The 12,507-nt window shown below is 39.9% G+C and overlaps 1 protein-coding gene and 1 non-coding gene across 4 annotated transcripts in view; both read left to right on the top strand.

Moving 5' to 3' along the window:
• LOC132028660 (cAMP-specific 3',5'-cyclic phosphodiesterase 4D) overlaps positions 1–12,507 on the top strand; it is a 558,688-nt gene that overhangs the window by 376,390 nt on the left and 169,791 nt on the right. The gene's annotated exons all lie outside the window — the stretch shown is intronic.
• Positions 806–917, top strand: LOC132028950 (U6 spliceosomal RNA). Its single transcript, XR_009407604.1, has one exon. It is a non-coding gene; the product is annotated as a U6 spliceosomal RNA (small nuclear RNA).

The following is a 12,507-nucleotide window of genomic DNA, read 5'->3' as shown; positions in this document are numbered from 1 at the left end:
TTCTACATGTTTAAATTCCTAATTGTGCACACAATCTTAGTCACTATATTTTCATGTGCAAGCAATTAAGACTCATTTAACAGCCCTCCCTCTGGAAGGTTTTGTTCTCCATCTGCCATAAATCAGATGCCTTAGGAACATGTTTGATTTTGAAACAATGTGAAAGTACTGTTCATTTTCTTCAAATTTCATTTATGTACCATTTTTTAAAGTGATGTAAATGGACAGCCACAAAAAAGCTTAGCAGCTGGTCAAAACAAGACATCAAAGAAACCATTGAAATGGGGCAAAAATTAAAAAAAAGAAAAACTAATATGCTGGGACAAAACAAAATAAAAACCATAGTCTGATAAAACATTCCTCAGACACATTTTGCTCATGTTTACTTTACAGCATATTTAAAATATGGGAAAATGGGAAAGTACCGCTCTTCCCAGTCTGGAGCTCACAGGATTGTATGTGAGGAAAAACAGTGAAAGAAGCCAGAAGGAGGAAGACAGAAAAAGATTAGATTTGTGTTCGTGGAGAGACTTAGTACTCAGCTACACATTTAAATAATAATAAGACCCAAACTGATTTGTACCACACTTTTCTTCATTTAAAAACCATTAGTAAGTATTGTTCTCCCTCACCACAGGTGAAGTCCATTTTAGTATGTTCAATGAGCATCTTTGGATTATCCAAAAAAGAAGCTAATGCTTGGTCGAATTAAGAGGGAAAAATAAGTACCCCTGGGGCTAATAATATATTATATATTAATAAAAAATTTAAAAAAATTTTTTAAAGAGGGGAAAATAATTATTAGGTTCTACGCTCATTTCGGCAGTACATATCCTAAAATTGGAATGATACAGAGAAGATTAGCATGGCCCCTGCCTGAGAATGACATGCAAATTTGTAAGCATTCCATATTTTTTTAAAGAAAAAAGGATTATTAAGTTCTCAACATAAATGCCTATGAACTGGCAATTAAAACTCAACAAAGTTTTTTTTAAAAGTTTTTTTTTTCTTAAACGTTTTTGAAATTAAATGTCACAACTTGGAGAAGTCACCCACAGAAAATCGTTTCCTCTGCCTAAACGAACGTCCCATTGTTTGGGACTTGAAATAAATCACCCACATAGCTAATGCAGTAAGTCCCCATTTATATATCAATAGAAAATTTTGCCTACCAGCTTTCTAAGGCTTTATAAGCTGAATTGTTTTGATATCGTTTGATGAAAGGTTCTATAATAGTTCAAAGTATTGTTGTTCATTTGGACAGTCACACCTGCACATTTAAAATGCCTTTGTGCAAAGCGTAGCAATCTGCTTTCACATCAAACCTTCAAAGAAGGGTGGATTCGTAAGTGTGACAGATCCCCTTAGGTGTTTCCCTACAAAGAAAAAGTAAAACGAAGAGAACCACTCCCACCCCACCATCTTTGTCTCTTTGAGCCTGAGTGTCAAATGGCACCTCTAAAAAGAGAAGCAGAGAAAACGTTAGTACTTCTCTGCTAGAGATCTAACGTAAGATAAGGAAGGTCTTCTGGAAGAAGTGGCACCTAAGAATTATCAAATAGTTGTTAAGTAAACAGAAGGGGGAATTGGAAATGGAGGGAGCCACACTTAAAGGGCAGCTAAGCTCAGAAATCACTGACGTATGATGTCTGCCGCTAAAGGAGTTGGTTTCATTTTAGGGTGTAATTAAGAGTCACATGAATGTTGCGCTAGGCATTTAGGATAGTGGTTCACAGACTTGTAGGTTCATTAGAATCTCCTAGGAATATTTTTAAAATTCCAAAGAATGAAAGAAGATATAAAAGTTTCAGAGACCAGTTAGAGCACAATAGCGATGTCTAAGAATAAGGTCAAATAAAGTCCCTCTCCTAACAAGATAGCTAGATTGCAGAAATATGGAGCAGGAGATTGTTGTAAATGATAAAAGAACAGATGTGTGGGGTTTAGTAACTGGTAGTCATGATTTTGAGTGGATGTAGAATGGCTCTGACAGTGTATGAATTATTATGATCCTTGCTATTATATGTAACATATATAGGATTATGTATTGGATTAATATAGTTTGATACTTGAATTCCAATTTGGAATTTAAGGCTGGTTTATCTCAGTGCGTGGATTACTTACATTTCATTTAGAAGAAAATGATCTATATGACATATGACAAATATTCTAGGAAACCAAATTCATAATCTTAATCATTTAGAATGAAAATCTTTGAAAGGTATTATGCTCATTCATAACCTCTTAAAGGCACGCACTGAATGTAAGGAAATTATTTTTAGTGGCTCTGGTCATGACTATATACATCTATTCCTCTATGCTTCCTTAACATTCACAGAGGCATTTTAGAGCTAATGATCTATGGACTTTCCCCCCAACATTTAGGAGACCCAAATGTTGCTGCATTTTAACTTCTCATTTCCTGCACTCAATGATTACCTCTTAACGTTCTTAGTGAACCTGGCATCAGTGGCCTCTTCTGATCTGCTGCTTCTTTCACCTTGGCAAACCAGAGTCCTAGCCATTGCACTGAGTCTGAATGAGAACAAATGAACTCAAAATAAAAGCGGGGTTGGGACCAGTCCATCTCTAAGGTAGAGCTTTAGAATATTTAATGCATATAACAAATAAGGGGTTTTTTTGTTTGTTTGTTTCTTCAATTTTACTATAGTTTAAACACAGTGTTATATTAGTTTCACATTAGTTGACTCACATAGTGATTCCGCTTCTCTGTATGTTATGCTACTCTCACCACGAGTGTAGCTCCCATCCATCCGCCATACAACGCTATTACAATACCGTTGACTATATTCCCTATACTGTGCCTTTCATCCCTGTGACTTGTTCATTCCATAACTGGAAGCCTGTGCCTCCCACTCTTCACACATTTCACCCATCCCCTCAACCCTGTTCCCTCTGGTAGCCATCAGAATCAGCCACCTGATTCTGCTTTTTAACAAATAAGCTTTTAAATGCATTTGTTGACTGTTCTGGGGCTCTTTGCGCCTGGTACTGAACTGTAGCAGTACGTGGACAATTAATTTCTGGGTAAATAGATTATTATTAAACTATAAGAACTAATAAAATTAATATTGACTTATCATCAAGCAATCAACAAAAACATGTTTAATTCTGTACTCTGGGTTTCAGGGAAATGGGAATGAATAAGATGCAGTCCTACTTCCAAGAAATTAGCAAGATATAATTGTTCATATGAAAAAGACACCAAGAATTTTAGATACTCTCCAGGATTGTGTCACAGACAACAAGTGTATTAAGAATTCAGGAAGCAAAGATCACATTCAGATAAGCAATAATACACCTTGAGTGCTTTTCAAATGTTAGAATAGTTAAATGTCCCTCCTGGCCAGACTTTTGTAATGGGTGTGTTAATGAATGATCACTACCTAGTGGCAGAGTTAGGATTGCTTCCAGCACCTCAGTGAATTAGCCCTTTACAGAAACATTTGCTATTACAAAGGAAAGATAATCACTTGTGATTTATTTATTTTTTGAGAGTGAAAGAACGCAGGTGGTAGGGAGGAGAGAGAGAGAATCTCGAGGAGATGCCGCACTGAACACAGAGCCCAATGCAAGACTCAATCCTACAACCCCAAGATCATGACCTGCACCAAAATCAAGAGGTGGATGCATAACCAACTGAGCCACCCAGGTGCTCCTCACTTGTGATTTATTAACTTTCCTTCATCCTACATGGGGCCCTGAACTTGTGAAAGTTATAGAAAGAGCAATAACCCTGGGGTCTGGGGACCAGAGCTATAATCACTCCTCTGTCACTCTATCTCCCTGTTTTCCATCTATATAGTATATGTGCTGCCAAAGCGAGCACTGGTTTTCCATCTATAAAATGAGGATATTAGATTAGATGATATTTAAATATCCAACCAGCTGTTTTCTTTTTTCTTTTTTAAAAATGCATACTTCTAATGAATTACCTTTCTATAATTATATTTTCTATATAATTATATTTCCCTAAGAAGCGAATAAAAGATACACTAACTCAGTGTCTGAATTCCACTTTTCCCAATGTAGATCCTGTAGAGAATATCCAGGATACCCACCATTTACTATTTTGAATTTTCAACAAAGAGTTAAAAGAAAATTCTGGCTTCCCTGGCTAGTCATCCTCTCCAGTTGGCAGAAGTCTTCGTGTGGACTTGATGGTTGCCTAGAGCAACAAAATATTAGGGACAGAAACATGTTCAGGGACTTGATTGTATAAGTGACTCAGAGCTGAGAGTCAGCTTGAATGGCGCCCATACTTAGCTAGAGTGGGTATTTGTCTATGCCTGTCTGTGCCACTCTGCTGACTGGGAGGTGCCTGTTATTTTGCTTACAAAATACAGAAGCCAACCTCAAAACCTGCAGAGAGGGGTTAACTGGTCAGAAGGCAATCTTCATTCAGCACGTCTTACACATGAGAGATCGTTAGGACTGGTAAATATAAACAAGATGAAGAGGCTGATTGTGGGCTTTGAAGAGCACATACCAAGAACATTATGAGAACTCAATAAAAACTCAATATAAGAGCTACTCTTCAAAGCCAATTATCCCTTTTGAGTTAGGACAACCCACTGGAAGAGCTGTTCACAAAAATCAATACCCTTGTCCTTCTCTTTGTTGAAGCCAGACATCTCTAAATATGCTATGAGTTAAAATGTGAAGTTTAAAAAAAAAAAAGTTTTTTCTATTCCTAAATTCCTTAAATCCTCAGGTCATCCCTCCCTGTGCCATGAGTCTGGCTCTGTAATACCAATTAGTCCAGCTTGTTAAGGAGGTTATTAGCACCCAGGAGTCATGTCTGTAGGTTCTAGTCAGTGTTGCCTGCAGCATCAAGTGGAGAGATAAGTATTAGCCAAGGCTCATTACCTGAAGTCCACCAGGTTTCATCTTACTTCTGTGTTTGTGTTATTTTTATACCCAGTACACATTCTTCCCACTTGCACATGAACAAGATCATTATGATAATAACAGCAATCATATACTTTCACTTTTTATCCTGATGGAGTATTTATTGTGTGTCTTCATGATCAGAAACAGGTCCTCTCAGTTTCGACATTATGGATTGTAATGACTATTCTTTTGGAGTGACTGGAAACATAGTCCTCAACTTACACAGTTTACATAGTAACTCTTATCCGCATAACCATAGCAGCTGTTTGGAAACATGGCTTTGGATCACTTGTTTGCAAATGTCTTTTTCTGTACAATCCTGGATGGAGTGGAACCCATATACGTTACTTGACATGTGAAACACATGTGACCCTGGCAGATGATTCCTCTGACCTTGAAAACTCCAGCTGCTTAGTCACTTTAAAAACAAGCCAATGCAAGTGATTTACTAGGCTTGGGCTTAGACCATTTTATGCCTACCGATGGGAATTCCGACCCTTCAGGGAAGGAAAAAAAAATGTGTAAGACAGTGGAAATGTGTCATGCTGGGTGTTAATGTGGTCATTAATTTTAGTACATTTCTTTACAAAAAGTGCAGAGACGACTGCTTGCCATCACAGGAAAAAAGGCAATAATGTCCCTGAGGCTTCCTTTTCTTTTTTAAAAATTTCATGAAGAAATCCAAGTTTTAGCTTTTGTTTTTTCTCCTTTCAAATCAAGAGCAGTCTGTAATCTCCTAGAAAGACCAAAGCTTCTTTGCTTATTGTAAAATTTTCTGCTTGGTGTTAGGTGGTAGAGAGTTCACATTCTCTTTCAAGGCAGCCTTCCAAGTGGTCCCGTCACTGTGTGTGCACATTGATGTAGCTGGACTTTGGTTCAGCTGGAATGAAAGAGACCTGAAAAGTAATGCTTTAATCAAGATAGAAGTTTATTTCTCTTTCCTGTAAAAGAGACATACAAGTGGGCAGTCCAGGGCTGGTGTGGCTGCTCCAATGTCTTTAGGGACCTTGATTTTTTTTTTTTTCCAATAATTTCTCCGCCATATAGGCTTTGCCTCAGTGATCCAAGATAACATCGAGAGAGCTCTAGCCATCACATCTAATTGCCAGCAGTAGGACAGAGGAAGAGAGGAAGAATAGTACATGCCCTCCCTTTGGGAGAGAATTCCCAGAAACCCCACATAATGCTTCTATTTATATCTTCTTTGGCTCACTTAGACACCTACCACATCTAGGTGCAAAGGACGCTGGGAAATAGAATATGTCGCCTGGCAATCCCCTAATTAGGGGATTTTAGTCTCCTTTCCCCTCCTTCTTGCCTGTCCAGGCTCTCTCTCAAATTCCGTGCCATCCTGATCTCCTTACACCTCCCAGGAAAGACCCAGCACTGTCAGTTTCAGGATCTGCCTGTTCCGTTTCCTTATCTAAACTTGGCGGGGAAAAAATCCCACATGACTTGAAGCTGAAATTCGAATAAAGTCAAGGTTCTCCCCTCTGCTGGACCCTCAGTACCACCTGACACCTTATTTTTGCTCTGTGCCCTCTCTCACTTCCGTTAGTGCTTATTCTGAACTTCCTTCCCTTTGTCAACCTTCCTGACCCTGCAGCTGCCCTTGCAGCAAGTGGCTTTACTTGTGCCTAATGAGAAACTCACTGTGAGGATATGAATTTCCCCGGGTCTGTGTCCTCTCATTGACACCCATACCCATCCTTCTCTCCCTTCTGGCCTCAGCAGGTGATGTGACCCTTCCCTTTCCCCCTTCCCTTCGTAAGTCAGTTTCTACATCTTTGCCCTTGGCGCTCTTTTCTCAGTCCTTCCAGGACCTGGCTCTGGCTTTTTCCTTTCTTTTTTTTCTCACATTTGTAATCTCTCCTTTGCTTCTGCCTCTTTCCCTATTCACATGTCTTAGTCTTAAAAACAACACAATACGGGGCGTCTGGGTGGCTCAGTGGGTTAAAGCATCTGCCTTCGGCTCAGGTCATGATCCCAGGGTCTTGGGATCGAGCCCCACATCGGGCTCTCTGCTCAAGAGGGAGCCTGCTTCCCGCCTTCTCTCTCTGCCTCCCTCTCTCTCTGTCAAATAAATAAATAAAATCTTAAAAACAACAACAAAAAACCAATAGCAAAGGCCAGTGACAGACCCCCTGTTGATCCCTTAACTTATTCTTTTTTCTCTTCTTGGCCAAGCTGCTCCCCCTCCTCACCTCCCAGGCACCACCCAAGCTGCAGCAGGCAGACTTACTCACAGGCCTCTGCTCCCACTGCCTTTACCATGGTGTCCAACGAGCTCCTTTTTGCCTTCTCTGCCTTGAGCTGAGAGACCTTCCTCTGAAACCCTCTCCTTATTCACTTACTCAGTAAGCCTTTATTCAACACAGATTTACTAGGAACCATTCTCTCCCAAATGATTTTACTCTCTTTTTGCTGCTCCAAATACTCTTTCTCACACTTTCTCTTTTTCATCATCTGTCTTCCTCCCCTCCTCAAACAGGAGTATTCGAATTCTGGCTGATTGCTTTTCTCATTCCATGCACTTTCTAGATGCTTTCATGTACCTCTGTAGCTTTACTTCCCAAACTCTGGTGACTCCCCAAACTCTGTCTCTGCTCAGGATTCCTCTCTGATTTCAGATTCAGGCAAAAGCCCAGTGCCTGATGACATTCCACTGCTTACATACAGCATTTTGGGGCGCCTGGGTGGCTCAGTCTAGTGAAGCATCTTGATTTTGGCTCAGGTCATGGTCTCAGAGTCCTGGGATTGAGCCCTGTGTTGAGCTTGGTGCTCAGTGAGTCGTCTGCCTGAGATTCTCTCCCTCTTCCTCTGCTCCTCTTCTTGCTCGTGCTCTTTCTCTCTCTCAAATAAATAAGTCTTTAAGACAAATAAATAAATAAATACAACATGTTTCAAAACCGAATTTATAGTTCTTTTCAAATCTGTTCTTCCTGTCTCAATTAAAAGCACTTTTAGCCAAACTGGAAACTTGGACATCATACACCTCTCCATCAAATAAATAATTATTATTTTATTTTACTTTCTAAATATTTGTCATTTGGCACCTGGGTGGCTCAGTGGGTTAAACCTCTGCCTTCGGCTCAGGTCATGATCTCCAGGTCCTGGGTTTGAGCCCCACATCTGGCTCTCTGCTCAGCGGGGAGCCTGCTTCCCCCTCCCCCCACCTGCCTCTCTGCCTACTTGTGATCTCTGTCAAATAAATAAATAAAAATCTTAAAAATAAATAAATAAATAAATAGATAAATACTTGTCAAATCTGTGCCCTCCTCTGCACCCCGCTGATCCTTCTCCAGTTCAGGTACTCCTCAGCTATCCCCAGATTACTGTAGTAGTCCCTGAAATAGTTATGTTGAAACTGTCAGTTGTATTTAGCATTTTATAAAAAAAAAATAGAATAGATATTACTTAGAGAGAATTAAATAGATAGCAATAGAATATAAAGCAGCATCTATAGTATCAAGAATAAATATCATTTTATGATATTGTTAATACACACATACACACCAACATTCATAGCCATTTTACCATGAAAATGTATATCTTACAATGTATCAAAAATTTTGAGAACCACTTTCTTAAATAGTCTCTCTTTGGTGTACTCACTTTGGCTGTGTCTTCTGCAGTGCAACCAAATTGATATTGTTGAAAAATTAGTCTGAAAATGGCATTGCCCTGCTTAAAACCCTTCTGGACCTCCCATCAGCCACCAGATAAAATCTCATCTCTTCAGCAGTGGTACATAGGACCCACCTGACTCTTCCAGCAACAAATTTCTTCCACCCATAGATGTCATGTGTCAAAGCTCTCTACATTTGCTTGTTCTCTTCTCTCCATCTAGAACTCACTTTCCTCTCTTAATTGTCTGACTCACTTCACCTCATTCTTTGGGTAAGGTGACACCTGAATCCAAGCACTGTCTTCTTCCCCAGGCAGGGTCAGGACCTTCTCTGTGTTACCATAGCCTGTATACCTATCTCCGGCATAACTCTAATGAAAAATTTTAAAGCTTTATTTATTTATTTGGGGGGCGGGAGGGGCCATGGGAAAGGGAGAGAATCTCAAGCAGACTCTCCACCAAGCATGCGGAGGGCTCCATCTCATGACTGTGAGATCATGACCTGAGCTGAAATCAAGATTCAGATGTTTAACCAACTGAGCCACCCAGGTGTCCCTCTAGTAAAATTATTCTAAAAATTAGTTTATGTCTCTTTATTCCCAAACAGCCTGCCCCATAATATGTCAGTTCTTTTCTTGTGCCTTCACGGTGCAGGGTATGGTGCTAGAACACCATCATGATCAACTTGTGTGTCCCATAGTCCTGGAGTCAGGAGGTCCTTACACTTCTCTTCTTGGAATGTCTTAAATGGCTACTAAGTAGAATCTGAAGACAAACATAGGGCAGTAGAAGCCAGTGTTGCAAACTGTGTCTCTGACTCAAGAAGGAAAGTAGAATCAAACTTCCTCTTAAGCCCTTTGACAGAAGGGAATAACTTGAAAGAAAGAAAGGTTGGATATGTCCATATTGTCATACCTCTGTGTCAGAATGAGGAAAATGTGAGAAGCAGTGCCAGTACTAACCAATATTTCATGTAAGTCCCATGGTCCTCCAAAAGGGCATGTTTATATGAAGAAGATAAAACTCCTTTCAGTTTATTCTGAATGGCATTTAAGAGTAGCCTTACTCATGGTCAGTGAAGGTAAGCCAGCTGCGGGTCTGTGAGCACACCATTTATCCAGCTCTGTGGAAGTATTAGGGAGGCATGTCTGTGATTGACAAGTACTCAACTCCATGCCAAGTGCACTTTGGAGCATTTGTGTGATGAGTGTATAGAGTTTCTCCCTTCTGATATGGGCTATGGCTTCATTTCTCCTCCCTATTGTAAGAATAGATCTCTGATATCTTTATCATACTTCACCTACAGCTCCACTTTTCTTCTTCCTTTCCTTGAGAGGGTAAGAACAACTCCATAGTACATTCCTTCTATGCTTTGGGTATTGTGTTGTTTTATGGTCTTGTGCTTAGAGCTCCCTCAGTACTCAACACTAGCCCTGGACCATGAGACTAATGAGAAAAGCAAAATGACTTCAAGTAAAAGGAAGTGGTTCATGTTGTGGAGAGAAACTTGGAAAGATACACCACCAAGAACACTAGGTGCTCTATTCTCCTTACAGGCTACAGCTGGGTTCACACATTTCAAAATAACCAGTCAATTTATTCAGTTCTGTCAATAGCTAGTCAATACAGTAAGGAGGAAGGGAAAATAAATGGTTTTTTTGGATGACTGGTTTAACATCATGTAACCTTGATCTTACTCATTTCCAAGGAATAATTTCAACTCTCTCTCTTTAAAAAAAAAAAAAAGTATTTATGTGACAGAGGGAGAGAACACAAGCAGGGAGAGTGGCAGGCAGTAGGAGAGGGAGAAACAGGCTCCCTGCTGAGCAGGGAACCCTGTCCAGGACTTGATTCCAGGACCACAGGATCGTGATCTGAGCCAAAGGCAGATGCTTAAAGGACCGAGGCACCCAGGTGCCCCCGAATAATTTCAACTCTTAAAGAAATACAACCTACTGCAGGTTAGTTTAATACAAAAATACATTTAAATAGGTATTCATATTCACCATGTACCTGTTTTTCCCAAGTGTCATGAAAACAGGTAAAAGTAATAGAGTGGGCAAAGAAAGTTGGAACATAGTATGGAAAAAGAAAGGTTAAAATTATTAGGAGAAATTCACTTCTTTCTTTTTTTGTTCTTCTGTCCAAATCTCTCTCCTTCTAGCTTCCTCCATTTTGTTCTTTCCTTCACCTTTCTGTTCCTCTCTCCTTTAACCTCACTCACAGTAGCACCACTTAGCACTTAGCAAAGCTCTGTGCTAAGACAACACACGTGATCATACTGGATTCTCACAACCTTGTGAGGTAGGATTATTACACCATTTACAGAAGAACAAGCTGAAGCTCATAGTCATTGTTTCCCATAGTTATTATTCCAAAGTTATACAGTTGGGATTCCAACCCTGGCAGTTACGGTTCAGATTCTGCACCAATAACACAACCCTCTGTTGCATCGATCTCATTTCATGGCTGTTCACTTTTGTTTCTTCTATATTCTATTTTCATGTCCTCCCCTGCAGTCTCCTGCACTTCTTTCATTATATTCTCTGCCTTGTTTTTTCCTACTCTCTCCTCTGCCTCCTTCCCTTATTTCTCTATGTTCTCCTGTATCTTATCTAATATTGGTTTCCTTACCCTCCATACCCTGTTAATTCCGAGCTCCCAAAACCCATCCCCTTCTCCTCTCATGATACCTCCTTGTTTCTCCTGGCAGAATCTCCCAGCCTGAGACTCTGCCCCTCTGTCATTCTTCACAGCTGCCTTCCCAACATCTATGTGTGAGATAGGAGTGGGGTGTGGTTTGATGCTCAAGACAGAGCAAGCATATATTCAAGAAGAGCTTGGGCCACTCTGCTCTCATATGCAAGGAGTGCCATTCATGATCCTAAAGTGATTATGGAAGGGAATTTCATTGCTGCCAGAGATGTCCCAAGTTAGGTTTCTGTTTAGCTCCAGATGGTCTCTAGAGACTGGAAAAAGAAGATGCATCTTGCTATGATCTCTACCAGGAAGTGAGCACCAAGCAGCCAGCAGAAACCAACTCAAGGACTATGAGATCTAAGATGAGTAGAATTCCTTTGTATAGTTGTAATAAATGTGAGGGGTACACCATGATGTACTTCGGAAAAAAGTTATATCTTGCTTGAGTGACCATATTTTCAAACAGCCAGTAAAAGACAGAAGAGTTTCATTTCCTTGAATCAAGCCTATGAGGTAACTTTTCCTGGAACCACTCTTAAGAGTTCCGAGAAAGAACTCCAGATTCCCAGGCTATTGGCAAAAAGTGGGTGTCTTGACACAGTACTTCACAAAGGTCCCACATTAGCATATAGTAGCTTTCCCATCAGATTGGCTTAGTTATCAGAAATAACTGGATGGCAATAAATGTCATTCTTACAAGGATTAGGGTGTAGCAGTTTAGAGGAATCAGTTTGGAGGAATTACAGTTCTAGAGAGTTACAATCTCTTTTGCTGGTAGGACAGTATCTTTCTTGAGACTTTGCTACTTATTTGTTTGTATGCCTATCTGATGTTTCCTTTTTCTGGACCCACTTATTCAGTTCTTCATGTTCTCTGTGTGTTCATCGTCCCCACCTTCATACGGCTTGCCATAGCTTTTCTAACTCTGACTTGACTTCAGATCACCTATAGATGGATTTGTTTCCTACTTTTCCTGACACCAGTTACCTTGTTTGCAATGTCTCATTGGCAGTTGCAGGTAAATAGAAACTACAGATTTGTAAGTAAATTAAACAATTTTTTATTCTACGCACATATGAAATAAGCCGTTGTTACTGTTGAGCCCATGAATTGCTTACTTTGGGGTTAGATCTCCAGAACTGGTATATTTAACATTTTAGACAATATTCTCTGAACAAGTAATTTTTTTTATTAACATATAATGTATTATTTGTTTCAAGGGTACAGGTCTGTCAATCATCAGTCTTCCGCAATTCACAACACTC

Source organism: Mustela nigripes, chromosome 12, assembly GCF_022355385.1.
Source record: "Mustela nigripes isolate SB6536 chromosome 12, MUSNIG.SB6536, whole genome shotgun sequence".
NCBI classification, from domain to species: Eukaryota; Metazoa; Chordata; class Mammalia; order Carnivora; family Mustelidae; genus Mustela; species Mustela nigripes.
The sequence above is the reverse complement of the archived record's forward strand: the minus strand, read 5'-3'. Positions and strand labels throughout refer to the sequence as shown.